The sequence below is a fragment of the Anabrus simplex genome, chromosome 1, assembly GCF_040414725.1.
Source record: "Anabrus simplex isolate iqAnaSimp1 chromosome 1, ASM4041472v1, whole genome shotgun sequence".
NCBI classification, from domain to species: Eukaryota; Metazoa; Arthropoda; class Insecta; order Orthoptera; family Tettigoniidae; genus Anabrus; species Anabrus simplex.
In genome coordinates this window covers 931,211,102-931,238,229 of record NC_090265.1, presented here as the reverse complement: position 1 = coordinate 931,238,229, position 27,128 = coordinate 931,211,102, and positions in this window count along the sequence as shown.

Genomic DNA, 27,128 nt, shown 5'->3' with positions numbered 1-27,128 from the left:
TCGTCGCCATAAGACCTATCTGTGTCGGTGCGACGTAAAGCCCCTAGCAAAAAAAAAAAAAAGAAACAAAACAGAAGGACACCTTACGTCGTTTCCGATGCAAGGCAGGCATTGGGGAAATTTGCTGATGGCAGGCCACATTTCCTACTGCCAATCACAATCGAATTCCATTGTTTATTCTATAACGGCAGGCTCACTTGTCAACTGCGATTCACAGTGGAGACGGAGAATTTTCATTATAATCTAGAATTGCAGCTCTATCTAACGTCCTTTATTTATGGGTTAGATTGAGTTAGAATAATTGAATAGGGTGAAATTTGGTACAGTTTTCACGTCTTACATTATTTTTTGATACTCCTGTGACAGCTGGAATCATAAAATTTGGCTAACATATCGCCACTGGTCGTGTAAATATGCGTGCGGAATGTGTTGATTCTATCTTTCCTATAAGTGTGTCCAACGATAACATATACGTGTAAAAAGTACAAATTAACTTGAAATTGAGAAATACAGCTCTCCTTAACGTATCAGGGATAGCGATACGACAAAAGGCCATAGCACCAAAGTTGTAGATCTCTCCAAATAGAACAGCGAGTGTGCTTTCTGTTTTATACGACTTACCGATTAGCCACCAATTATCCCGAAATGAAGATCTGCGCCATCTTTAAAATTGCATCCATATTTTGATATTTTTCGGGGCCAAAATTATACATTTGAACGGCTTGTAAATGTTCCTCAAAGAAAAGAGTGTCCAGATTTCGGGATTAGCACTCGTATACATACGAAGTAATTAATGAAGAAAGTAAAGAAAATGGATTATAACTGAGGACAGCCGTATATTATAAATATGTAAATACCAAGGGGATGCATTTTGAAAATGAAATGCCCCTCAATAAATTGTGTTCGTATGAGTTGCGGCCGCCTTATTGGCAGAATTTCCCGCAGAGACTAATTGTCGAACGTCTTTAGGAGCCTTGTCATTGTTTATTTTGTCCTCCATGTTTCACAGCCGTACGCGACTGATTATTTGTACCCTAACTTCAGTTGAAATAGAGTTTTGACTTAATTCCTTAAACTTCTTTGGAGGAGCATAGGGCCGAGAAAAGGTTTCACTGTCCAGTTCTGTGTTGTGCCATGTGTTTCAGCTTTCCCCATGTATACCAAATCTGCTCAATCTCTATCGCCACTGATCTCCTCCATGTCATCTTAGTTCTTCCTCTCCTCCTCTGGTCCTGAGGACTCCACTCGAGAGCTGCCATGCTGCCACCACGTCTACGCAGTGTGTGGTCAGCCCATTGCCACTTTATTTTCTTTATCTTATGTTTAATCGGTAATTGCTGCGTTCTGTTCCATAATTCCTCATTTGACACCAATTCTGGCCAGCATATCCCTAAGATGCTCCTAAGACAATTGTGTACAAATGTCTGAATCTTAATTGAGGTAGAGTGATTAGCCCCATTCGAAGCTACCTTTCTCCTCAGATTGGCATGATATTAGTCTTAATGGCCGGTGCAGTGAGTATGATAGGCTACGGAAATAGGCACTTCTAAATCTTTAGTGATGTCAGTAAGAAACCTATGAGGATTGAATATCAGATCGGTAATGCAAAACTGGAACAGGTGGATGATTTGAAGTATTTAGGAAATGTGTTCTCCAAGGATGGTAGTATACAACGTGAAATAAATCAAGGCGCAGCAAGGCAAGTGAAATGAGTATGCAGTAACGATCAACAGTTTTCTGTAAGAAGGGAGTGAATTCTCGGACTAAAGTGAAATCTGAATGGACCCAGGATATGATATTCCTAAGTTCGAAGTGACGGACATGAAGGTAGTGAGTGCTGGTACAATGAGGTGTGAACTGCAAAAGTGTGCATGTAAAAAGGTGCTCAATGCAGTATGAAGCTGTACAGTACGTATAAAACGGTTTCTGTTGCGGGGTAATCTAAGATCAGTGAAGCAAAGAAACGAAGACGACGATTGTTAGACTCAGTTATTAATGATAAAAAGTGTGAAACTAACCGCAGAAATGGTTGCAGATAGAGGATTGTGGAATCGTATAGTTAACTTGAAGAGGCTTTCAGACAGAACGTTAAAAGTCATAACAGCCTATAATTAAGATGAATGCATGTAAAGTCACTAGTATAAATCGATTGATCTAGGCCATAGGGTTATGAACTTCTCCAGATCTCTACGTCTCGCTTTCAAATGTCTTTCATTCTGGACCTTTTCGATTCATGATATGATGCTTGTTGTTTAAAGGGGCCTAAGATCGAAGGTCATTGGCCCATTTTTCGATTCATGAGACACCTCCTGCCTATCTAAGACTTTTAATTTCATGTATATGCAATCGTTGTTTATGCATTCTTTTGATACATACATCATGGCAGGTCTAACTACGGTTTAATATACCTTCCCTTTGGGTTTTATTTGCAGTTCGGAATTGGGGAGTACGCCTAACAAGGATTTCCACTTCACTTTATTACTACACAATTAAAAACTTGCTTAATTCCCTCGTATGCCAGCCATCCTCGTAGAATTAGATCGCGCCCTTGCCTGGAATTCGAAGAATGCGTGTTGAAACTCGTGGCCGCCACAGCTCTTCCTTGACGAGGACCTATTTAAATGAAGTAACCCTCCAAATACAACTTACTTAAACAAAACCTTTTAATTTTTTATATGGTGTTTGGTATCGGATGACAGTGTGGTCAAAAATCTAGGTTTTTATTCATTCAAAAACTATGAAGTTTGCTGAAATCATATGTTGGAAGTTCTCCCTTCTTATAGTTCTAGGTGAAAAGTACACTTCCCATTGCTTCTATATTGTGTAATTCCTGCACCCCATGGCACTGCTCAAAGGGTGGGATAAATAGTCCTCAATAAATTTCAACTCTCAACAATCGCTTCCTTCAATTCAAATACTCCCCGCTGTATTCTACGACTTTACTCTAATAAATCCTACTTCACATGAAAAGCCCTCTTCGCTCCCTCTTCACCTTGGATTCAGACGTCTCTCGCTTCTCTTCCCAAGTTTGGGCGGCATGGAAGCCTCAGCACGTTAGCCCAGAACAATAGGGGGAGGAGGATATAGACACAGGCACTTTGCATTGAAGCCAGACGATGATATTATATACACATAACACCTACCCTCAAAGGCGGCACTGTGCCAAAGAAAGAATTAGCATTGATCGGTCAGACAATGTGGGAGGCATAGTACATTTTCTAACTTCCCTCATAATTAGTCAGAACACTTCTGAAATTGATGTTCATATTCTATACAATAATAATAATAATAATAATAATAATAATAATAATAATAATAATAATAATAATAAATTCGTGTGGCCGTCATTACCTTTTTAAAGTATTTACTCAAACTCAAATACTTTTTAATCTTTTCACTAGTAGTATGTCTTTCTTTCTTTCTTTCTTTCTTTCTTTCTTTCTTATTCCGTTTACCCTCCAGGTTTTGCGTTTCCCTCGGACTCAGCAGGAGATCCCACCTCTACCACCTCAAGGACAGTGTCCTAGAGCGTGAGATTTTGGGTGACCCAACTGGAGAGGAGGACGAATACCTCTCCCAGTCGGCCTCACCTCATATACTGAACAAGAGCTTTGTGTGTGTGTGTGGGGGGGGGGGTATGATGATCGGAAGGGACAGACAAGGAAGATGGCAGGAAGCGACCGTGGCCTTAAGTTAGGTAACATTCCGGCATTTGCCTAGAGAAGAATTGGGAAACCGCGGAAAACCACTTCGAGGATGGCTGACGTGGGAATCGAACACCCCTCTAATCAGTTAACCTCCTGAGACTGAATAGGCCCCTATTCCAGTCCTCGTACCACTTTTCAAACTTAGTAGCAGAGCCGAGAATCGAACTCGGGCCTCCGGAAGTGGCAACTAATCACACTAACCACTACACCACAGAGGCGGTGTAGTAAATTTTGACGTGGTTTGGAATCCACGTTCAAAGGAACAAATCGATGCTATTGAAGGTTTTCACACTGAGTTTTTTCGGTCGTTTTATTACAAAACATGTAACATATTTTTGTTCTTTTGATACATCAATACGGTATTTAAGAATTATTTTTTACCTCATATCACTACATAATAAGGACATTTTTATTTCGTTACTACTAAATTATAGACCCCTAACCAATAAACATGATTCTGAGGACAATTGAGATATATCTCCTTTCCTGATGTTCTACAATTTAGAGCTCGCAAGTATAAATTATTTCAAAATATTTCGCGTCCATTGATGCAGAACATCTCATCAGATGAATTCACGATTTGTTGGAATGTTATATTGTTTTAACACATTTTCGGCAGAAGTAGATTTATTTTCACGATCCGAGACTGCGATTAACGAACAATGCCTGTGTGTTCACTTTATAAATGTAGATATTATCTATTTTATCATCAGTACCCAATCAAGTTAGGGGCTGCCTGGCCGAGGCGGTAAAGGCGTGCTCGGTTCGCCCGGAAGGACGTGGGTTCGAATCCCCGCCAGGAAGTCGTAAAATTTAACCCAAGATCGGTCGAGGGGGGAGCGCAGCGCTAACAAAAGATTTTATCTGGCCACTGCTTGCTTTTTTTTTTGTTCTGCTGACGTGTGCTGCTATCTAACTGACCGGTGATATGTCAACAATCGAATAGTGCTGTTAAGGGCTGCCAAGTTGTCATCAGAGTGACCTAGACTGCTTATTTGTGAAGTCGTGAGCGCCGCGCTAACACCTCGACCGATGGTGTTCGTTTTAATTCTAATGTGTCGTGATTATTGAATTAGAAGAATTCGAGTAGATGTTTTGAGTTCACTGTTTGCTATTTCAGTGCACGTGAAGTTACATGTAGTATTCATCAGGAACTATGAATCGTTTAGATGCTCGGGTAATCCAGTGGCTGTTGGAAGAATCTGATAATGACACTGAAATAGGCTTATCTCAAAAGTTTGATGATTCAGTTGATTCAGACGCAGAACAGTCAAATTACAGTGACTATGATAGTGGAGGTGAACAATCTGCTGGTGATGAGCAGGAAATAACATACCTCGAGTGGAGTATATCGGTAAGGACCAACTGTCCGTTTGGCGTGCTCATGGAGCACGCCAAGTACGTCGGAAGCGCAGAAATATAGTTATTCAAACACCGGGAGTCAAAGGACAAATTGTAAGAAAAATAAAATGCTAGCACTGTTCTTGATGCATGGAAAATATTTTTCCCTGACGAAGTGATTGAAGAAATGACAGCGTACACAAACGATTGCCTTCATAAAATTCGAGGGTATAGTGCGCATTGGTATCACCTAAATATCACTATAAAATTTGTCACAAATGGAACATAATAATTACTTTTACACATATCAAGTGAAAAATCCCTGGCAAATTAAGAAATATGTTTTTTGGAGAATATTAATACGTACTTTACCACTTTACAAGTACATTTGGTGTTGCGCTCACAGTGACACACGTATGTCTTTTGTCTTACACTTTGAACAATTTCGTGTGTGATATCTGTGTTCACTGAAGTTCTTTGCTTTCGTTTCATGCTTCACTTGTCAATGACATCATTTCATGAATTGTATCGCGATATGCAATATTTAATAGGCGACAAAATGGTATGGCCAATGTACACAAGAAAAAATCAGTGGACTAGTGATTTATTGGTCCAGGGATCGAGCTACTTTCTTTCGAACAGAAATAAAAATATTTATTGGTCCAGGGATCATGCTATTTTTCTTTTGACCTCCATTTTGCTGTTTGTACTGGCCAAAGATAATGAGAATTTACAGACATAGCACTCCCATTCCACGGTGCTAGCCCTGGACCTGAAGAAAGTAACAAAAGACGGCACCAGCAGCGGAGTACGACATAAACCAGTCCTGTCTACAAGCCTTAAGTATGTTTTCATATTTCTCAAATAACGACGGTATTTATTAATTTACCAGGAATTTTTCACTTGATATGTGTAAAAGCAATTATTATGTTCCATTTGTGACAAATTTTGTAGTGATATTTGGGTGATACCTTTGCGCATCATACCCAAATTCGAAATAACTACAGCGGGAAAAGTGATGTTATAGATATAAAATCCTGATGAAATAAGGGCAGTTCTAGGTCTCTTGTATTTAGCAGGCGTGCAAAACTCGTCGCACCAGATTGTGGAGGATTTATAGGATAAGGATGGGACTGCTACGGAATATTTTTGACTTACAATGAGTTACCGAAGATTTCTGTTACTGTTGCGAGGTCTTCGTTTTGATGATGCACGGACAAGGTTGACAAGGAAAGCACTTGATAGACTAGCCCGGATCAGAAAGTTTCGCAGCAAGATGTGTGAACAACATTTCTGAATACGCTACAGTTGACGAAATGCTTCAATAATTTCGTGATAGATGTGCATTTAGACAGTTCGTGGCAAGGAAGCTGGCCAAACATTAAGGCATTATGACTTACGTTACTTTGGGTTTTGAGGCCAAATGTGACAAAAATAAACTAAAGTGCTCTGTAAGGTGACAAAAGAATAAAAATAGAAACTTCCTAGCAAGATAATTTCCGATTGATATACATAAGAAAGACGGAAACTTCTTTTTCATCAACGTGAGCGCCGCGCTAACACCTCGACCGATGACGTGACGTTTCTAAGATCGACCGATGTTGGGTTTTAAGAAACGAGATTTCCACTTCCGGAGGTGCATATGGCCTTGAGGTTCACTCAGCCTGCACCAAAAATGAGTACCAGGTTAATTCCTGGGGGCAAAGGCGGCCGGGCGGAGAGCTAACTACTCTACTCCATCAAGTGCCGAGGTTAGGGATAGTGGAAGCCTTTACCTTTCACCTCTCCCAGAGCCTTCATGGCCTGTACGGAGATGACTTTGTTTTGCTTTGCTTTTTACCCCATCAAGTTATTTATTATTGCTGTTTTTATTTATCCTCTGATTGTTTAGTTCTTTCCTTATTTGATTTCATTTAGTGTAAATTTAAAATATGGAGCATCTTGTAACAATTATAGATTATTTCCTTTTGTATTCACATCAAGTTGATCTTTTCATTTTTAATTTGTATTAGGTTTTACATATGCATTTCATGTACTTGTCTTACTGAATGTGTATATTCAAAGAATCAAATAAATTAATTAATTAATCTGGAACAGCCCATGTTAAACAGATTATCTGACAAAGAAATTCAAGTAAGCATGATGGCAAAACATTTCAAGAAAGCTACCCCAGGGGTTAAGTCTTCGGATAAATCCCTTGTCGTGAAACCAGCGGCGCACAAGTCTCATTCGGATTCTGGGCCAGACTTGACATCATGCACGAGAAGAGTCACAGCGTCTCGGTGTATCCCAAACACTCAGAACCAAATCGAAAACATTTCTAGCAACATTCAACATAAACTCCCTTACACAAATTGGCAAACTGAAAACTCTAACCAAAGCCATACATGAAAATCAGATATTCATAATTGCCGTAGAAGAAACACGTTAGAGACGAAGAGACTTTTTAATCTGAAGATTACCGTCTCTTCAAGAGCAGAGCTCAGAAAGGAGCCCTCAATGGATCTGTGATGCTTGGAACCACGTTTTCTGTGAGAACCAGAATCCTTAAATCGGTTGGAAATTTCGAACCCGTAAATGACAGATTATCTATATTAATAATAAAGTGCACCATCATGACATACAGCCTAGTTAACGCACATGATCTGATACGGACGAAGTGGATAACTTCTGTGACCTACTGGATGAGAAGCTCGCCAAAATTTCCAAACACCATGTGAAACTTCTCATGGGAGGTTTCAACGCCCAACTTGGCCGAGAACAAAAGTACAAGAAAATCATTGGAAACTATCCTGTCCACAAAAGAACCAATCAAAATGGAAAGAGATTGGTCTTCATTTGCGAAAACCATAACTTGCAGGTCATGTCAACCCGCTTTCGCCACCTTCTCAGAAAGCAGACAACATGGCGATCTCCTATCCCAACCATCGGAGATTTCCAAATAGATCACGTCGCAATATCTCGGAAAAACAATCCTGAGTTTATGAATGTTAAGGTTAAAGAAGGCGTAAAAGTGACCTCCGACCACTACATGCCTGTAATTAAATTTAAGCCGGTCCCTGTAAACTCCAACAAGACCCTCAAAAGTATCATTCGCTTTGACAATGATAAACTCCCACAAAAAGTTAGAGTTCCAGGAAAAGGCTTGACCGATCGCTCTGTGACTTTTACAACACTAATAACCGCCTGATTGAGGCTGCAAAAGAAGTTGCTGAAATCAAAAGAAGCAAGAAACGTGCCTGGTGGAATGATACCTGTGTTTGAGTTCTCAAGGAAAGGCTCGACGCTTGGAAACAATATTATTCAACAAAATCGCAAACTGACTGGGAAGCCTACAAAGCCCAATGTAAATATGAAAAGTCACTTATTGAGAAGATAGACAAAGACTTTAAGACAAATGAAACCAGAGAGTACTACAGAACGTTCAAAAGGAAACTTCCGTAGCTGTGCTTTCAACGAAAGGACAGTACGTTGGCGACCTCAAACGAAGAAAACTGTGCCATCCTCGCCGACTACTTAGCACTTACTAAATTGCGATCAACGCAAAAATATCATCAAGACCGAAGAATCTATACTCAGATGCCCAGAATCGAGACCACCCGACAAAGAAGAAATCAAGCGTCACATTGCCCGTCTCAAAAACAACAAAGCGCCTGGAGACTCTATCGTTGCAGAACTTTGGGGATATGCCCCTGAAGAAGCAGTCTAAATATTGAAGAAACAAATACAACAAATTTGGAAAGAATAAATCCTACCCGAAAACTGGAAGACGGTGTTGATCCATCCGTTACACAACAAAAGCAGCATGAAGAACGTCAACAACTACAGAGGAATATCCCTGCTACCGGTAACGTAAAAAATTTTCTCGCTTGCTACCCTGGAGCGTTTAGAAGCCCAAGGCGATCTTCAAATAGGCGAATACCAAGGGGGCTTCAGGAAGGGTCGTTAAACGGCTGAACAGATCCAAAACCTCAAAACGACCATCAGGCATTGTAATCTCAGGTCTAAACAGTACGTGTCAATCTTTATGGACTTTAAGAAGGCCTACGATTCGATAGACCACGAGGTTCTGCTAAACATCCTCAACGAATTCCAGGTTGACCTGAAACTGCAGGTATTACTGTAATTAGAGCCACCCTGACTGACATAAAATCAAAAATAAAGTTCCTAGGGTGTATATCAGATTTCTTCGAGGTCAAAACAGGTGTCAGACAAGGTGATGAGCTCTCTCCGATGCTTATCAACTGCATGCTCGAAAAGATCATTAGGACCTGGCGAACAAAATTATTAGAAGCTGATTATAGTCCTCTGAGAACGGGAACAAAATCTAAGGGGATGACGATCGACTGTCTAGCGTTTGTTGATGACATCGCCATTCTGTCAAACGATGTAGAAACTGATAGGATGCAAATCGACTTTCTAAAAGAAATCGCTGAACAAGCTTGCAGATATCTTTTGAAAAAAACCGCAGTAATTACTAACATCAAAGATGCCCCAGCAAATCTCCATAAAAAATACGAGAAGATCAACCGAGTAGAAAAATTTAAGTATTTGGGTGAGATCATAATGAAAAATGGACTGGACGAGGAAGCACTTAAGGAACGAGTACACTAACTTGAAACAGCCCATCAAACGTCGCGCTCAATCTACAACAAAATATGCCTCTCCCAAAATACTAAACTACATCATTATGAAACTGTTCTGAAGCCAGTAGTTATGTATGCAGCAGAAATCCTATCCCTAAATGCTAATAAAGGACCCCTCGAAGAACTGGAGGAAAAAGAGCGCAAAATCATCAGAAGTATCGTGGGATTCAATTACAAGAAAGGCTCCCATTATAAAAAAACCCAACAATGAAGTGTACAGTAAAATAGAGAAAATTACAGAAACAATCCCTAAGAGACGGGCACGATATTTGCGGTCATCTCAAACGAATGTGGGAAACTGGCTGACTAAACAGATCTTCCACTTTTTTGACTCCAAACCCAAAGTCACATTGTCCTGGTTTATGAACACCAAAGAAGACCTCCAAATGCTGCATACAAAACCCGAAGACGCATTCAATAGAGATCTCTTCCGCAAAAAGGTACTGTCGAATGGGCTAAACCGAGAGAAGCAACCGAAAAGAAGACAAGGTACCACCTGGACAGAGAAACGCAAACTGGCCAACTCACAGAGAATGAGGGAATTCTCAGTTGGTGTCAAGGCGCTGAGTAAATTCCGTTCATGCCTCTACCGGGAATCTAATACTTGGATGAGTCGGAAATCAAACCTGGGGCCTCTAGTGAGAGGGAGACACGCTGCTTCAACACGATGGGCCTCGAAATAATAGTGATAACAACTAATACATGCATATGAGGAAACTTGGACATCTAATATGATACTAGGTACTATGAAAATAATGCAATGGTTTTGTCTTGTATTAATGGCATTACTAGTCCGCCTGGTGGCCATGATCATTAAGGCGTCGTGTAGTTATGGTCAGACACTGTGTTTAGCCTGTTCGTGTCCCGGTGTTGAAAACATGCCACCGTCAGAATTCTGGCCGTCAGGGTAGGAGAGGTGGTGGTAGGGCTATGCAATTTTTAATCACTAGATCACGTGACAAAAGCCTGTATTAAATTCGAAACCTCTCCGCAGTGTTCCAATGGTGATTCATCCATCGGAAGGAGATGTTAAGCCTTGAGCAGACTCCTTGGTGTTATTCGACAGGAGTAACCTATGTGCCAATACCGGGTTTCACCCTTTCCCTACGTCATTATAGTCATCATCATGTCACACCTAACACCCATGATTAGATAGACAAAGGCTAGCACAGAAATGGAAGTGGACGTGTTGTTAATTGCGAAACAACCCCAGTATATGCCTGTTGTAAAAATGTGAAACCACCGAAAATAATCTTCAGGGCTGCCCACAGTGGTGGTCAATCCTCTATCTCCCGAATGAAAACTTACTGCTCACAATGCGCAGCCAACTCGTTCGGTAGTAAACAGGTAGGTAGTCCCAAATGATATAATCCCTAAATATTAGAATGTAAGCCACATGTCTATGGCTACAGGAGGTCGTAAATTTCCGTGAGAAAATGAAGTGGATGATACATGTATGTCGTTAATTTGAGCTCAACTCTTTATAGCAACTTTATGCACTGAAGTTCCTCCAAGAAAAAGTACTTAACAGATCCGAGTACTTATCTCGATTTCCAGATTTTAGAGGTGAGTTGAAGGAAGTTGGTACATTTGCAAAGACGAGAGTTCTCTCCCAGATGGCCGATTTTCTTAAATGAGGCACTTCACCTTAAAGCTGGTAGTAGAACAGACAAGAGACTTGCTGACAGGTGGTTTCTGGCTCCTTTAGCACATTATAACATTGCTTTCCTTTGCGCTATTCCACATTTAGGACAAGAGTGAAATTGTTGACTTTAGCAGCGTGAACAGATAGTGACTGTCCTTGTGTTTAGGAGGTGATGGCTTCGAATGCCAGCATGTTACAGGCCTCCTGAGATACAAGACTCCAAAATCCTGGCATCTGTTACTACTTTTACATCTGAAACCTATGTTATAATTTTGTTCTTATATTATTATTATTATTATTATTATTATTATTATTATTATTATTAATATTATTATTATTATTATTATTACTTCCGGGAAAGTTGGCCGTGCGGTTTGGGGCGCCCAGTGTGAGCTTGCATCCAGGAGATAGTGGGTTCGAACCCCACTGTCGGTAGTTCTGAATATGCTTTTGCGTTGTTTACCACTTTCACACCAGGCTAATTCTGTGGCTGTACATTAATTAAGGCCATGGCTGCTTCCTTCCCACTCCTAGCTTTTTCCTATCCCATCGTTGCCATATGCCGGTGCGACGTAAAGCAAATTGTAAACATTATATTAGTGTCTTGTAGGAATCACGCGACAATTTCAATGCTTCAACCTTTGTTGTTCCTTCTTCTTCCTGCAATACTCCTTCATCTGCTCCTTTCGTCTCCTCGGTCCATTTTGAGCCTGTTTTCTATCCTTCCCGACTTTAGAATCCTTCCAGTTTTAACACTTTCTTTCTAAAATCCTTTCTCTCTGTTGCTGCTTCTTCTCTTATATTGTTTCTTTCCCAATCTCTCTTGACTTCATGAATCCAGGTTGTTGTTGACTTCTTGTTCCAAAGATATTTGAAGTTCTGTTTCTTTAACCTGTTGTCATCCATTCTGTATAAATGTACAAAAAAACATCAATTGCATTTTCCGCGTTGTTTCTGTTATTATTATTATTATTATTATTATTATTATTATTATTATTATTATTATTAAATTGGCATTTTCAAAGACTAAAGAGATATTATTAGGGAAGAAACTTGAAAGAACTGAATACCTCGTTGCGAATATAGAACTGCCATTTGTAGATCTCCTTTTTAAAAAAATATGCATTCTCCCAGGATGATTGTATACTAAGTGAAATTGAATCAAGTTGAAGGAAAGCTATTGGAGTGATATCAACGATAAAGAAATAAGTTAGCTCCCGGACGAAACTAACTTTACATCGGGATGTTTCCAGACTGACTTTAATACCTGAGAGTGAAATATAGATGGATTCTTATTCATACGTTGAAAATAACGGACACAAAAGTGAAATTCAGCTGATGAAGCGGTACGTATAAACCGGTTTTGATGGTGGGGTCACATGAGGAGAATGGGAAAAAATGGGTTACTCAGGATAATAATTGAATCGACCATGGGGGGTAGGAAAAGCAGAGGGAGACCTAGGTGAGGATTGTTAGACTCATTACTTCATGAGTTAGTGATAAGAGATGTGGAACCAAACGATGTCGCAGAGCTACTAGGCACTATTGTAAATGGAAGATTGTGTAAGCACATGGTTAATTCACAGAGGTTTGCTGACTGAACGCTGAATGGCACAACGGTCTATAATGAAGATGTACAAACTGTATATTATTATTATTATTATTATTATTATTATTATTATTATTATTATTATTATTATTATTATTATTGTTTTCTTTGTTATTCGCTAATCGGCCAACTAGGGACCACAATAGGTTTAATTCTACATTCTGGCGTTTACCAAGTCTTCGACTGATCCAGTAGGTTTCCATTAGCTGCTGTGTCGAGCATGGCGTTCATCCGACCACTTTGCAGCAGTTGTCCACATCACATTCTGGAAAGTCCCAAAAGTCACGACTCTTGTTCTGAAAAGGTCCCGTTTGTGGTCGTCATCTGGTTGTAGGCCCATTTCTTCGAGGTCTTTCTTGACGGTAACGTACAAAGGAACTGTTCTTTTTGGTTTTGAGTCAAAATTATTAAAAATGCGTTTTGACCATCGAAATACGTCCATCATTCGTAAGTGACCGTTGAGGCGAGCCCTGCATTTGCGCATTTTGTCCGTGATCTTCTCTATCTTAAAGTACATTTCTTGTCTGGATTTTCTTATGTACATACTTTTTTTGTAATTTGGGCCAAGAATGTTGTGGAGAATCTTTCTCTCTTTTTCCTCTAACTTAGCGAGTGCACACTTCTGAGAGAGGATAAGGCATTCTGACGCATAGAGAGATATCGGTTTGACGATGAATTTTGGTAATTATAGAAAAGCACCTTCTGTTATATATGTTCCGCGTGCTTTGGAAAGCTAGCTCCATTTTCCTGCTCTGGCCACTAGGGCCTCTGTATCTAGTCCGTTTGATTAGATCCACCCACCAAGGTATTTAAACTTGTACACGCGGCCTTATTGTTCCTTATTTGGTGCTCAGTTAGGTCGTGTTGTCTTTGATGTTTGACATTACTTCCGTCTTTTCAAAGGATATCTGCAAGCCTGTTTGTTCTGCTACCTCTTTCAGCACATACCTTTTTCTGTTGCATTTTCGAATTTTTTTGTCTAATTATTATTATTATTATTATTATTATTATTATTATTATTATTATTATTATTATTATTATTATAGAAAAATTACTGCAGTTATTTATTTTACATTCTGCAGCCCCGTGGTATGGCGATAGCGTGTGAAGCCTCTTAAATGGAGGCCACAGGTTCGATTCTCGGCCATTCAAACCATTTAAATTCTGGATTGAAAACTTCAACGGGATTCGCCCAGACTCATGAAACCAACTGAGGAGCTATCTTGTATTAGAGACAGTGGACTCGATTACTAAAGGCAAGCAATTCGGCTGACGATGTTGACTCATTGACCGTGTGTTTGTCTGGTGTGAAAATGGGAAACCACGGAAAACCATCATCATGGCTGCCAGAAGTGGGGTTCGAACGCACTATCTCCAGAATACAAGATGACAGCTATGTGACCTAAACCGTACAGCCACTCTCTCGGTAACCGAAGTTCATATGATTGGCCATTTAATTTCATTGAACTGTTACTAAAATATACACTGGGGAGCGCAGCATCCCAGTGACATCGTTGCTGGCTTCTTAGCAAGGCAGTCGTAGTCAGAATGCCGAGCAATGCACATCTGATTTTTGAAAAATAAATTTATGCCACAGGGGTTCGTGTTTCTGGTAAATCTGTGGTTCCGGTCACGATATTAACAACCATGTATATATGGGACAACGCGTCCGCCTGTCATCCGGCGGCCCAGAGTTCGATTCCCGGCCGGGTCAGGGGTTTCTACTTGTAAATTATTAATATCCCTGGACTGGGGACTGGGTGTTTGTGTCGTCCTTAACGTTCCTTAACGTTCCTTTCCCCACATTCAACACTTTACACTTCCGCCACTTACAAAATACACGCAGGTTCCTCACGTATGGTGCAAGTAGGGGCAAAAGATCTTTCTAGGTCGACGCCCCGAACAAATAGCATTTAACAAAAAAATTTAAAAAAATTAAAAAAAATTCAGCCATGGCGTAACGCTCAGGAGGAGGAAGGTCGGACAGGGTAAACAAACAAAATATGATGAGAACATGCCTCAAACACAGAATAAACTTAACCAGTAAGAAAAGAGTCCGTCGGGAAGAGAGCTGAAAACCCACCCCATAAAGAAAAAAGAATGGGGACTCCGGGATAATGCAGAGTTAACTATTGAATAATACGCATGTACATTTTAAAATTAAAATTACAATTAATTTATGAATGTGTATACAAGAAATTTAGTTTTGAGGGAATATTAGGAATAATTCAGTAAATAAAAGAAAGTGTATTTAACAAAATTAAACTTTGATAACTAAAAATTACAATTAGGTTACCACCATCCTGTATAACTGGAATAAACTTTTACATTTTATCATGTTTTAAAAAATGTACATTATTTTTCTTGGCCGCCGATGTAGAGCAACGGTTAGCGCTATTAGTTACCGTCCTTGTAGACTTGGGTTCGATCCCGGTACTGTCAGAGTTTTAAGAATGGCATGAGGGCTGGTATGTCATTAGAAAAGGCACATGCAGCTCACCTCAATTAGGGGTGTGCCTTGAAATAGCTGTACCACTTCGAGAAATACAGGGATAAGAGTTTTTGGTTGATATAACTTCACTGGATACATCTAAACTGATTATTTAGCAATAACGCAACCATTACAAACGCTATAAATGAGAACTCATCAAGAGTTAGTGAAATAATGACAGTTTACAACTTCTTCTTTCTCTTCGTCTTCTTCCTCCCGATTTATTGGGGTCAACGCTTCATGTGGTCTGGGCCCAGTCTTAAGGCTGGATGCTCTTCCCGACGCCAACATTAAGTGTGTTTCTGTGATAATTGGTTATGTGGAGAGTTATACACTGCGTGGGAAAAATTGACGGGATGGAGTGTTCCATTAGGAAATGTGCCATGTATGATCGCTGAGCGTTGCGGCTAGTATGTCACAGACACCAGTGTCGTGAAGATGGCAAATACGTCGTGAGTTAACCTACTTTGAAGGTGGGATGTTCATCGGCGCACGGCGCATGGGTCATAGCATTGCAGAGATTACACGCGAATTCGGGTTTCTGAGGTCAACAGTGCCAAGGATGGATCTTCAGTATCACAGTGAGAATGTTACCACCCGCGCAAACCGCCGCACGGGAAGACGTCGGGTTTTTAACGAACGAACATCACGTCGCATCCGCAGAACCATATTGGCCGCTCGACGGGCTACTGTGAGTCTGATCACCGCCCAGTTGAATGGTGGGAGTCAGAAACCCATTTCTACCAGGATTGTAAGGAGGCAAGTGCACCGCATAGGCTTCACCAGACGACAACAAACTCGTGTCCCTTTGCTGACACCTCGACACAAAGCTCAACGACGTGCGGGGGCCCGCGAACATCGTCCGTGGACCATGGAACAGTGGCGGCGTGTGATATGGTCCGATGAATCCCGGTTCCAGTTGTATCGAGCTGATGGGCGCGTGAGAGTGTGGCGTATGACCCACGAAGCTATGGATCCTGCGTGTCAACAAGGTTGTGTCCAGGCGGGAGGTAGCTCAGTTCTGGTCTGGGCGGCGTTCTCATGATCGCAATTAGGCTCCATTGTTCGGCTGCATGGAGCGCTGACAGGTGCACGTTATGTGGACATTCTTTCAGACCATCTGCACCCCTTTCTGGCCCTAGATTAGCCTGATGGAGATGCATTCAACAGGACAATGCGCCATGTCACCGCTCTGTGGTGGCACGCAGGTAGTTGGAGGAGCACTCCAGTGAAGTTAGGACCAATGATTGTACCTCCAGATCCCTCGATCTTAATCCAATCGAAAATTTATGGGATGCTGTCGATGCTTGTGTACGCTCCATAAATCCCGGACCAACTACAGAACAACATTTGTGGATAGCAGTGCAAGATGCGTGGATCCAGATCCCTCTGGAACGATTCCAACACCTTGTAGAGTCGATGCCTCGCCGTACTGCTGCCGTTTGGAGTGCTCGCGGAGGAGCAACTCGTTATTAACATCACATGCAGTGTCTTTTCATGACTTTTGGCCATTCAGTGTGTACATGAAGAGATGTTTATTACGGTGAACTCAAAATCTAGTCCCTGAGCCAAAGGAATGAACCATGCTCAGTTAAAATAACCGGCCCCAACAGTTATTGAACCCAGGGCCTCTTTATCGAATGCTAGTATACTGATCATTCGGCTCAGGGGGCAGACTGAGTTTACAACTACTTTTTGCTTTTAATTTATAATAAGGAAACAAGCAAATTTATAGTTTTACCTGACTATTGATATCGTGATCAGAGCCATGTGACCTTCATTTTTACGCACGATGTGAAATGCAGGAATGTGACATTTAATTTAAAAATTCATGCATGCATTGAACGGGATTCGAATGACTCCCACCTTGGTGAGAAAGCAGTTATGATACCACTTGGCTATCATCCCCACTGAAAGGAAAACTGACCGAATTTTAATTCTTTTTTAACAATCTGCTTTACGTCGCAAAACACAGTCAGGTCTTACGGCGACGATGGGTTAGAAAAGGGCTAGGAGTGGGGAGGAAGTGACTGTGGCCTTAATTAAGATACAGTCCCAGCATTTGCATGGGGCGAAAACGGGGAAACGACGTGACACCTTTCTCATGGCTGCCAAATTTGGGGTTCGAACCCACTATCTTCCGAATTCAAGTTGACGACTACGTGACTCAAACCGCATAGCCACTTGCTCGGTTTTCAATTTTGTTTTTTACATGACTACTTATACTGTAACACTTTTCACGAAGCCGGGCTGAGTGGCTCAGGCGGTTAAGGCGCTGGTCTTCTAACCCCAACTTGGCAGGTTCGATCCTGGCTCAGTCCGGTGGTATTTGAAGGTGTTCAAATACGACAGCCTCGTGTCGGTAGATTTACTGGCACGTAAAAGAACTCCTGCGGGACTAAATTCCGGCACCTCGGCGTCTCCGAAGACCGTAAAAGTAGTTAGTGGGACGTAAAGCAAATAGCATTATTATTATTATTATTACTTTTCACGAATCCCAGACGTCTGAAAGAATTGCCCTAAAACACTTCATTACTTACTGAAGTCAGAAAGGTTCCGTTTTTTATTTTACAGAAATCCGTTATTTCCTCAGAACTGCTCTTCTCTTCAATATTACAATTTACCCATTTATAAAATTCATCATACACCCGTTGCCACTGCGAGTTTGATCTGCCAGAACAAACTTTGCTCTCTGTGTGTAGACTAGTCCTTTGCCGCTCCACCCTTAGAAGGAAGGAAGACTTGTCAATAGTCCATACAAGTTGACTTCCCTCAAGATATCTCCCCTCTTTCCGTCAATTTATCTTTCAGTTAAGGTTCATTCTTTTAACTATTAACTGGTACAATGACACAGTAACAAACGAAGTATTTTCTAAAACTCCATAAATATTTTTGGACATCATAAAGTGTAATTTACTGATTAGTTAAATTTGCTTATAAATCGTCTCTCAAGAATAATAAGCCTTCCATGATATAACGAAATTAAAATCTAACTGAAATTTGTATGGATACTTTCGTAGTTCTCGGTGTGGTACGGCATTGACGCGGGATTAATTGCAATTTAGATATGAAATAGTGCTTGAGTAGCTCTGAATATGAGGAAAAGCTGACAAAAACTGAGGAAGTTTAGGTTGTGCGACAGATAAAATGCATCTGACAATGATAGATTACCGGTCATTGATTCCTTATCAGAACTCCATGACATCGGGCGCATTTAGAAGCTACGGAAATTAGTCATTCTATTTAACGATTCTTAGCCGGGCTGAGTGGCTCAGACGGTTGAGGTACTGGCCTTCTGACCTCAACTTGGCAGGTTCGATCCTGGCTCAGTCTGGTGGTATTTGAAGGTGTTCAAATACGTCAGCCTCGTGTCGGTAGATTTACTGGCACGTACAAGATCCCTTGCGGGACTAAATTCCGGCACCTTGGCGTCTCCTAAAACCAAAAAAGTAGTTAGTGGGACGTAATAGCAATAACACTATTAACTATTCCTCCCTATACTCACCTCACAGTTGATTATTATTATTATTATTATTATTATTATTATTATTATTATTATTATTATTATTATTATTATTATTATTATTATTGAAAACCTACAACCTGTTTTCCAGTCATTGACCGGGTCAGGGATGTAATGAATGAAGCAGATAGAGGCTGTTAGTACGATGGGGTCGCCACTCCCAAAGTGATTGATTAATGAATGATAGATGCAATGAAATGAGAATGGAGAGCGTTGCTGGAATGAAAGGTGACAGGGAAAACCGGAGTACCCGGAGAAAAGCCTGTCCCGCCTCCGCTTTGTCCAGCACAAATCTCACATGGAGTGACCGGGATTTGAACCACGGTATCCAGCGGTGAGATTCCGACGCGCTGCCGTCTGAGCCACGGAGGCTCTATTATTATTATTATTAATATCCATAGATGTGCGTACCTGAGTTCACCAAGAATGGATCCCTTGAATTTAATTTTGATAAAGAATGAACAATTATTTTCTCTCTCAGGGTGTGTACATGAGGCTGTTTTCCGGTACATCTGACTCGGACCCTTGAAAAGTACTAAAAGGACGGGGACTGTACCTAGGTTACTCTCCTGAAATAGGCTAACTCCTTCACAATTAATTTAAATACTCTAACCATATTCTGTCACATCATCGTCTAAGTGTACACGTATGGTCAATATAAGCATAAAATGACCGTTTCAATCGGATCTCATTTCATTTTTTTAAATATTGGAAAGGTTCCCTCCAACTTCAAACATTTACAATGAAGCTATTCCTTTAACGGCTCAGGATGATGGCAATTTCTTACCATTTGTAGCAATCGACAGACAACGAAGAACAAATTCAAAAGCGTCACATTTAGATTAATTTGTGAAACCATACACAAGTCTCAGAGAAAGTACCATCAACACGCACTCTCATCATCCACATAATACCTCCAATACTGTAACTTACCGTCACATGCTGACTTCAACACTGTTTTCAAGATACTGTTCACTTTTCAAAACGTATGTCTTATCAGAACTCCTCTAGGCCGTAAAAGCAGACTACTTTCTTTAAACTTTTCTACCAAGTACCCTTAAGAAAAATTAATCCCAACGAGACAGAGCTCGCCTGCATAAGCGGACAGTCTACAAGTATGTAAGTTCAACAATACATTCAAGATATCAGATAACTGGCAACATGTTAGCAGATGGCAATTAGCACTGTCATTCACGACCATAGAAGAGAGGCAAATATCCGCGTTAAACATTCCCTTATAAAGTCATCACTCATCAGTCATCACCATCCATCTGCCGGGCCGAGACATCACGGGTGATTCATCGAACTTTAATGCCCGTAACCAGCTTTGAATTCCAAGGTTATGTGCATAAACATAAACAAAGAATATATAATATGGAGTATGTATTTAAGATAATGAAATAAATGGATACAAAATAGATATAATAATGGAAATATCCCAGGGTTGTGATATCTGTACTATAACAGAGAACTACTCAATACTTGGAGTATTTTTATATATGCCTTAATGTATATACTGTCAATTTCACAGTGTATGCCTTTTCAGAGCCTCTTAAACAATATATTATAAGTATAGCAACGTCACTTGGCAGAGTGAGCCAACATATTATTCAGTACTCTGTATGTTTCATGTTGCTAGTGTAATTGAATCTTTCATTTAAGGGTCTAGAATATCAAGTTGATCAGAACCATAATATGGTTATGCCAGCAATTAATATTCGATAATATATAACATCTTTAATTTCGTTTAATTGAGGTGGGTGACCCCAGACTTGAATTAAGACACTTTTATGGATTTTATGTAGAATTTAAATGTGAAATGTTGGAGTGATTGGCAAGCGTTTTGGGAGAAAAATCTTCGATTTATAAAAGCCACAGGGTTGTTTGTTTATTTCATTGAGAGCAAATATGCAAGTTGCTGTGATCGTTCATTACTCTCTACGAAAATATAAAAATATTTAAAGAAATTCTCGGCGTAAGCTGATAAATAAATTCTTATTGATATTTATGAAATAATTTGACAGTTGATTAAAATAACATACCATTTGAAATACTATCGCGTTCATTTACAGAAATTATACCGGAGCATGATTATATACTGTCCTAGTTATAAGTTGGGAATAATAATATACATTTGTCTGGCGTGAAAAAAGGGAAACCACGGGAAACCATCTTCAGGGCGGCCGACAGTGGAATTCGAACCCACAAACTCCAGAATGCAAGCTCGAATGCTGTATCTTAATTAAGACCACGGGCAATATCCTCCAATCCTAGCCCTTTCCCCTCCTTACGTCACCGGAAACCTTCAATGAGTTAGTGCGACGTTGAACTACTAGGAGCCGGGCTGAGTGGCTCAGACGGTTAAGGCGCTGGCCTTCTAACCCCAACTTGACAGGTTCGATCCTGGCTCAGTCCGGTGGTATTTGAAGGTGCTCAAATACGACAGCCTCGTGTCGGTAGATTTACTGGCACGTAAAAGAACTCCTGAGGGACTAAATTCCGGCACCTCGGCGTCTCCGAAGACCGTAAAAGTAGTTAGTGGGACGTAAAGCAAATAACATTCTTAAACTACTAGGAAATAAATAAATAAATAAATAAATAAATAAATAAATAAATTCTAGGGAATTTCAACTCATATCCGTTCTAATAAATTCTCGAATGTTTTATTTCACTTTGAACATGTCAGTTAATGGTGTTTTCGCAGTTAAAAGCACCCTTAAAAGTCAGTAGACTTTGCGAAGAATCGAACCCACTGAAAAGTTGACCTTTACTATAAGCATTAGATCAATGTTTGTTGTAGACGCAATCTACGCAGATGGGACAATATCTCATAGAATTTTGAAACCAGCGATTGTGTTGCCAGACTGAATAAGCTTGGAAACAGATTCACCAAGGTAACATCATCCATCTGTATCACCGAGCGAGTTGGCCGTACGGTTAGGGTCGCGCAGCTGTAAGCTTGAATTCTGGAGATAGTGGGTTCGAACCCAACTCTCGGTAGTTCTGAATATGCTTTTCCGTGGTTTCCCATTTTCACACCGGATAAATGCTGGGACTGTACCTTAATTAAGGCCACGACTGGTTTCTCCTCACTTATAGCACTTTCTCATCGTCACCGTAAGATCTATTTGTGTCGGAGCGACGTAAAAGCAAATTGCCCATCTGTATATTGGTCTCTACGTAAGAATATTGTGAAGTTAACCACTTACAAGAATGGACTTAGCATTTTAACAACTGTATATTTTATAACATTTTATTTTTTCCCTTTCCATTTCGACTGATGTTTGACGTGCTGAGACTCTCATAATTCAGCCAATAAGCTGGTGAACCATACTCTATACGGGACTATTCACCTGAAATTCCTCATAAATCAAATATTAAAACGCACAATTCAACAAACGTTTTCAGTGCTATGTTAGGAACAAAATGTATTGAGTTTTACTAGATTTAGTCATGCACAGTAAAGCTCATTTGAATATTAAGTTATGGAAGGAGATCTACCTTACTGATATAAAATAGAAATACAAGAGATGTACCTACTTAATATCCCTGAACACATATACAGCAATATTATAATATTTTATTGATGTATGTTTTTTTCATTTAAAATTCCGTAAGAGCAATAACAATATGTTTTTCTGTTGTTTTTGCAGGTAAGTCGTAAGCTCCAGAAAACGTCTATCAGTACTATTGCCACAATAACCTGCGTCATTCGTTGTACGCCTCACGAACCAGCACCTCATCCACCTAAATTGTAAGTTGATAGTCGTAGTCCAGCTAATGCCTATCTTCTCAGAACAATTGTTGAAGGAAATACAATAGAATTTGGATTATTTTATATTGTTTTAACATCAGACGGTTGGCCCTATGCCAAGGTTTGCAGTGCTATGTTAGGAATTAAATGTGTTGAGTTTTACTACATTCTATCTCATGTATTACTCATCAAATCATCCACATTTTTTTTCAGAAACAATGGGACGGATTTTTGTGAAATTTGCAATGCTAATTCAGAGATCTTCGTTTAGTACACTGATCCTCAGTTGGTACCTATATATTGAAGCAATTTAATTTTTACTTTTTCTGGTACTAAATCCTTGAAAATAAATGCTTACCACATATGACTTATGACAGTAATCATCCATAGCTGTAATACAACTAGTTTTATAACCTGTGCAAATTTCATTCAAATAAGTCTTAAAGTTTGTGAGATAACAGGGTTTGTGTTTGATGTTTTTTTCGTTTTGATAAACGAGGCTTTAAATTATGGAACATGCATTAATTGAAAATTTTCTTCCTGATAGAGCATTGGAAACTGCCTGCTCCATAATCTTGGTCTCCATCCTTAAATCTACTCTCATATTAGTGCTTCCACGATATTGGCTCCCAGTTCTGTATGTACACTACCCGGTATCTTCCTTCTGGACGCACTTGGTGGTGTTGATGAAGTGTAGAAAATTCTGTACAGTTTTGCCACGTTGCTTACTCTTGAATTTGCGTCTCCTAAATATTCCTTTTGGTTCCATCATTGTAGAAACACATATATTAATATTTCTTTCTTAATCAGTTTACCATCCTGGGTTGGTTTTTCCTTCGGACTCAGCGACTGATCGCATCTCTACCGCCCCAAGGGCTGTGTTCTGGAGCGTCAGACATTGTGTCGGGGGATACAACTGGGGAGGAGGAGCAGTACCTCGCCCAGGCGGCTTCACCAGCTATGTTGAACACGGGCCTTGTGGAGGGATGGGAAGATTGGAAGGGATAGACAAGGAAGAAGGAAGGAAGCGACAGTGGGCTTAAGTTAGATACCATCCCATCATTTACCTGGAGGAGAAGTGGGAAACCACGGAAAACCACTTCGAGGATGGCTGAGGTGGGAATCGAACCCACCTCTACTCAGTTGACCTCCCGATGCTGATTGGACCCATTCTAGCCCTCGTACCATTTTTAAAATTTCATGGCAGAGCCGAGAATCGAACGCAGGCCTTCGTGGGTGGCAGCGAATCACGCCAACCACTACACCACAGAGGCGGACAGATATTAATATACCACACTAAACGTTACAATAGCATTCATGGATGATAATAACTCACAAACCACATTTTCACTCAAATATAACCTTTGTTTAAAAATTCAAACGTGCGCAGAGACAAATGAATATCTGGATGTGCACAGAAAGCTTAAACAATATATGAAGCGAAAATTATTCGAGAAGACATGATAATTACGAACATTCTAACTGAAGTAAAACCGGAAATATTTGAAATTTCATGAAACGGTGTAGAATAATATTGCACAATTACAGCTACCAATTAAAATTTGAAACATATTTCACACACTTATTTGGATAAGAACGATAAATAATAAATGGAAATATTCAGAAATGAACGGACTAGTTATTATTATTATTATTATTATTATTATTATTATTATTATTATTATTATTATTATTATTATTATTATTATTATTAAGAAATGCACACAAGTTGTGTATATATGTTACATAAGTTTTTGCGAGACATTTTACCCCGTATTTTGATTGTACACATTTTCATTAAGCACAAAAGACTACCAGGGGTATTACTCGTTTTCTACAAGTGGTCATGTGGTAACGATCACAAGGTTGATCGCGTTACTCATATATACAGTTATTCCCGGGATCGTGAAAACGCTTGTTGCTGCACACTTTCTGGTAGTACCTATGCACAGCTATTGAGGGCACCGGGTGTCGGAGGTCTGTTGGCCCAGGTTCTATTTACCCTGGTTTCTGTAGTAAAAACGTCCAGCCAAATTTCTCTTCGTTTCTTTTGTATTTCAAGGAGCAGTTTATTCGAGCTGTCGGCAGATGGTAGTCTCATACGCAGTTCTTCGCGAGCTCGTATACTAGCCTCGACTTTGTGTGTTTCAAAACACCTAGAGCGGCTTTCAAGAATCTTGATTTAACTGATTCCAAAGTCATTAGATCTTTTAGACTTACCAAACCAAACCAAATCCCATGGCACTACAGCCCTTGAAGGGCCTTGGCCTACCAAGCGACCGCTGCTCAGCCCGAAGGCCTGCAGATTACGAGGTGTCGTGTGGTCAGCACGACGAATCCTCTCGGCCGTTATTCTTGGCTTTCTAGACCGGGGCCGCTATCTCACCGTCAGATAGCTCCTCAATTCTAATCACGTAGGCTGAGTGGACCTCGAACCAGCCCTCAGGTCCAGGTAAAAATCCCTGACATGGCCGGGAATCGAACCCGGGGCCTCCGGGTGAGAAGCAGGCACGCTAACCCTACACCACGGGGCCGGCTTCTTTTAGACTTAACTTTTCCCAAATAATATATATTCCGTAAGTTGCGAAGGGGAACTATGTTCGCGTTGTATAAGGCCATAGCGGTTGTTAATGATAATCTGGATAATTCTTTGATGTCAAAAATTGCTTTTGTGGCAGATGCTGCACGGGATTTCACGTGTATTCTGAAAGATCTGGCGGTGATTTGCAGAGTCACTGTCAGGTATTTGAAGCTGTTGAATATCACAAGTGGTTTCGGTCCTAGATATATCCTGTCCTCCGCAGCTTCTCGACCTCCGTTTCGGAATGCCATCTGTATAGCTTTTTGGTGTTAATTTCCATTTTGTTTTCCTGTGCCCACTTCTCAAGTTGGTTTATGGATCTTTGCAGGTTGTAGGTGGAATTCGATCCAATGACCATGTCATCCGCATATTTGTAGATTTTTATATCTTCCGTCTCTTGTCTAATCATCTGTACAACATCGTATGTGGCGACATTAAAGAGTAGGGGGCTTAATGGGTCTTCCTGTAGGACGCCGTTGGTCTGAATTATTGTTTTCGATGTGGTTATGCCATCTGTGACTGAATGAAATTGGCTGTCATCATGTTATGAATCAGTGCAGTGAGCTTATTTTTCCCTGTTATTATTTCCAGCTTTGAGATTAGGATACTTCTGTTTACTGTGTCGAAAGCTTTGGTATAATCCACGAATATTACATGGAATTTTCCTTGAGGATGCCTTAATGTATCTTCTATATCATCAGTTAAGTTGTTAATGGTGTGGAGAGTGCTCCTGCCTTTTCGGAAACCGAATTGTTCTTCCGAAATCCTTTGTTATACATCCTTAGCAATTCGCTTTGTGATAATGCTTGGGAGTATCTTCAATATACATTTTTCCAGGGCAATTCCCCTGTAGGAGTTCGGATCCAATTGATTGCCTTTCCCCTTAAATAGTATCTTAATTGCCGAGATCCTCCATATTTCTGGTATGTTGCCCTCTTTTAAGCATAAGTTTAGCATACCTGTGACTGCTTGAAATAATAAGCTAACTGAGCCTTTGATATGTTCATTATGTATGCCGTCGGGACTTGGCGCCTTCTTGTCTCCTAGAGATGTTATTGTCTCGTATACTACTTCTGTCGTGAAGGGTTCAGTTTCCACCAGACATGTCTTCACATTGATCGGTTCATATGCCGTGTTGGTTTTATCAATATTGTGAATATTGTTGAAATGTTCTTCCCAAACTGCCATGTCTATTTTGCTATTGCTCTGAGGTTTCCGTGGCCTCAATGCCACGTACGGGTCCCTTCTGTCTCCTTCCACCGTATTTGTTGCTTCCTTTTCCACGTAATCCTTTTTTTTTAATCTTCAGTAGACTTTTATTCTCTTCTGATTTGATTGTAGGATTTCAAATCCTCTACATTATGGCTGGATTTGGCTGTATGTAGCGCAAATACAGCTGTCTCTTTTCATAACATTCTGCGTCAAACCATTCGCGAGCTCTTCTTTTTTGATTTATACCGTAGCAGACTGAATCGTTTCTTCCAGTGTCATGGCAGCCGAATCAATGTCATTCCCTCGTCGCCATAAGACCCATCTGTGTCGGTGCGACGTAAAGCCCCTAGCAAAAAAAAAATGTCATTCCTCTCTATGTGATTATCGAATTCTTACTTTTTAAATCTATATTTAAACGATATTTTTAAAGTTTTTCAGCCTATCGTATTACCTTAAGAAGTGAAATTTCTAAAAATCTCAATGCCTACATAACGTTTTCTACAGTAAACTTTATTCTTTCTCTTTTTTAATTATACGAGTAACCATCTCCCCAAAGCAGCACTGGTGTGGGTACCGCCGGATGTACACTGGAGTAGGGGTAAACCACGTAACATCTGGA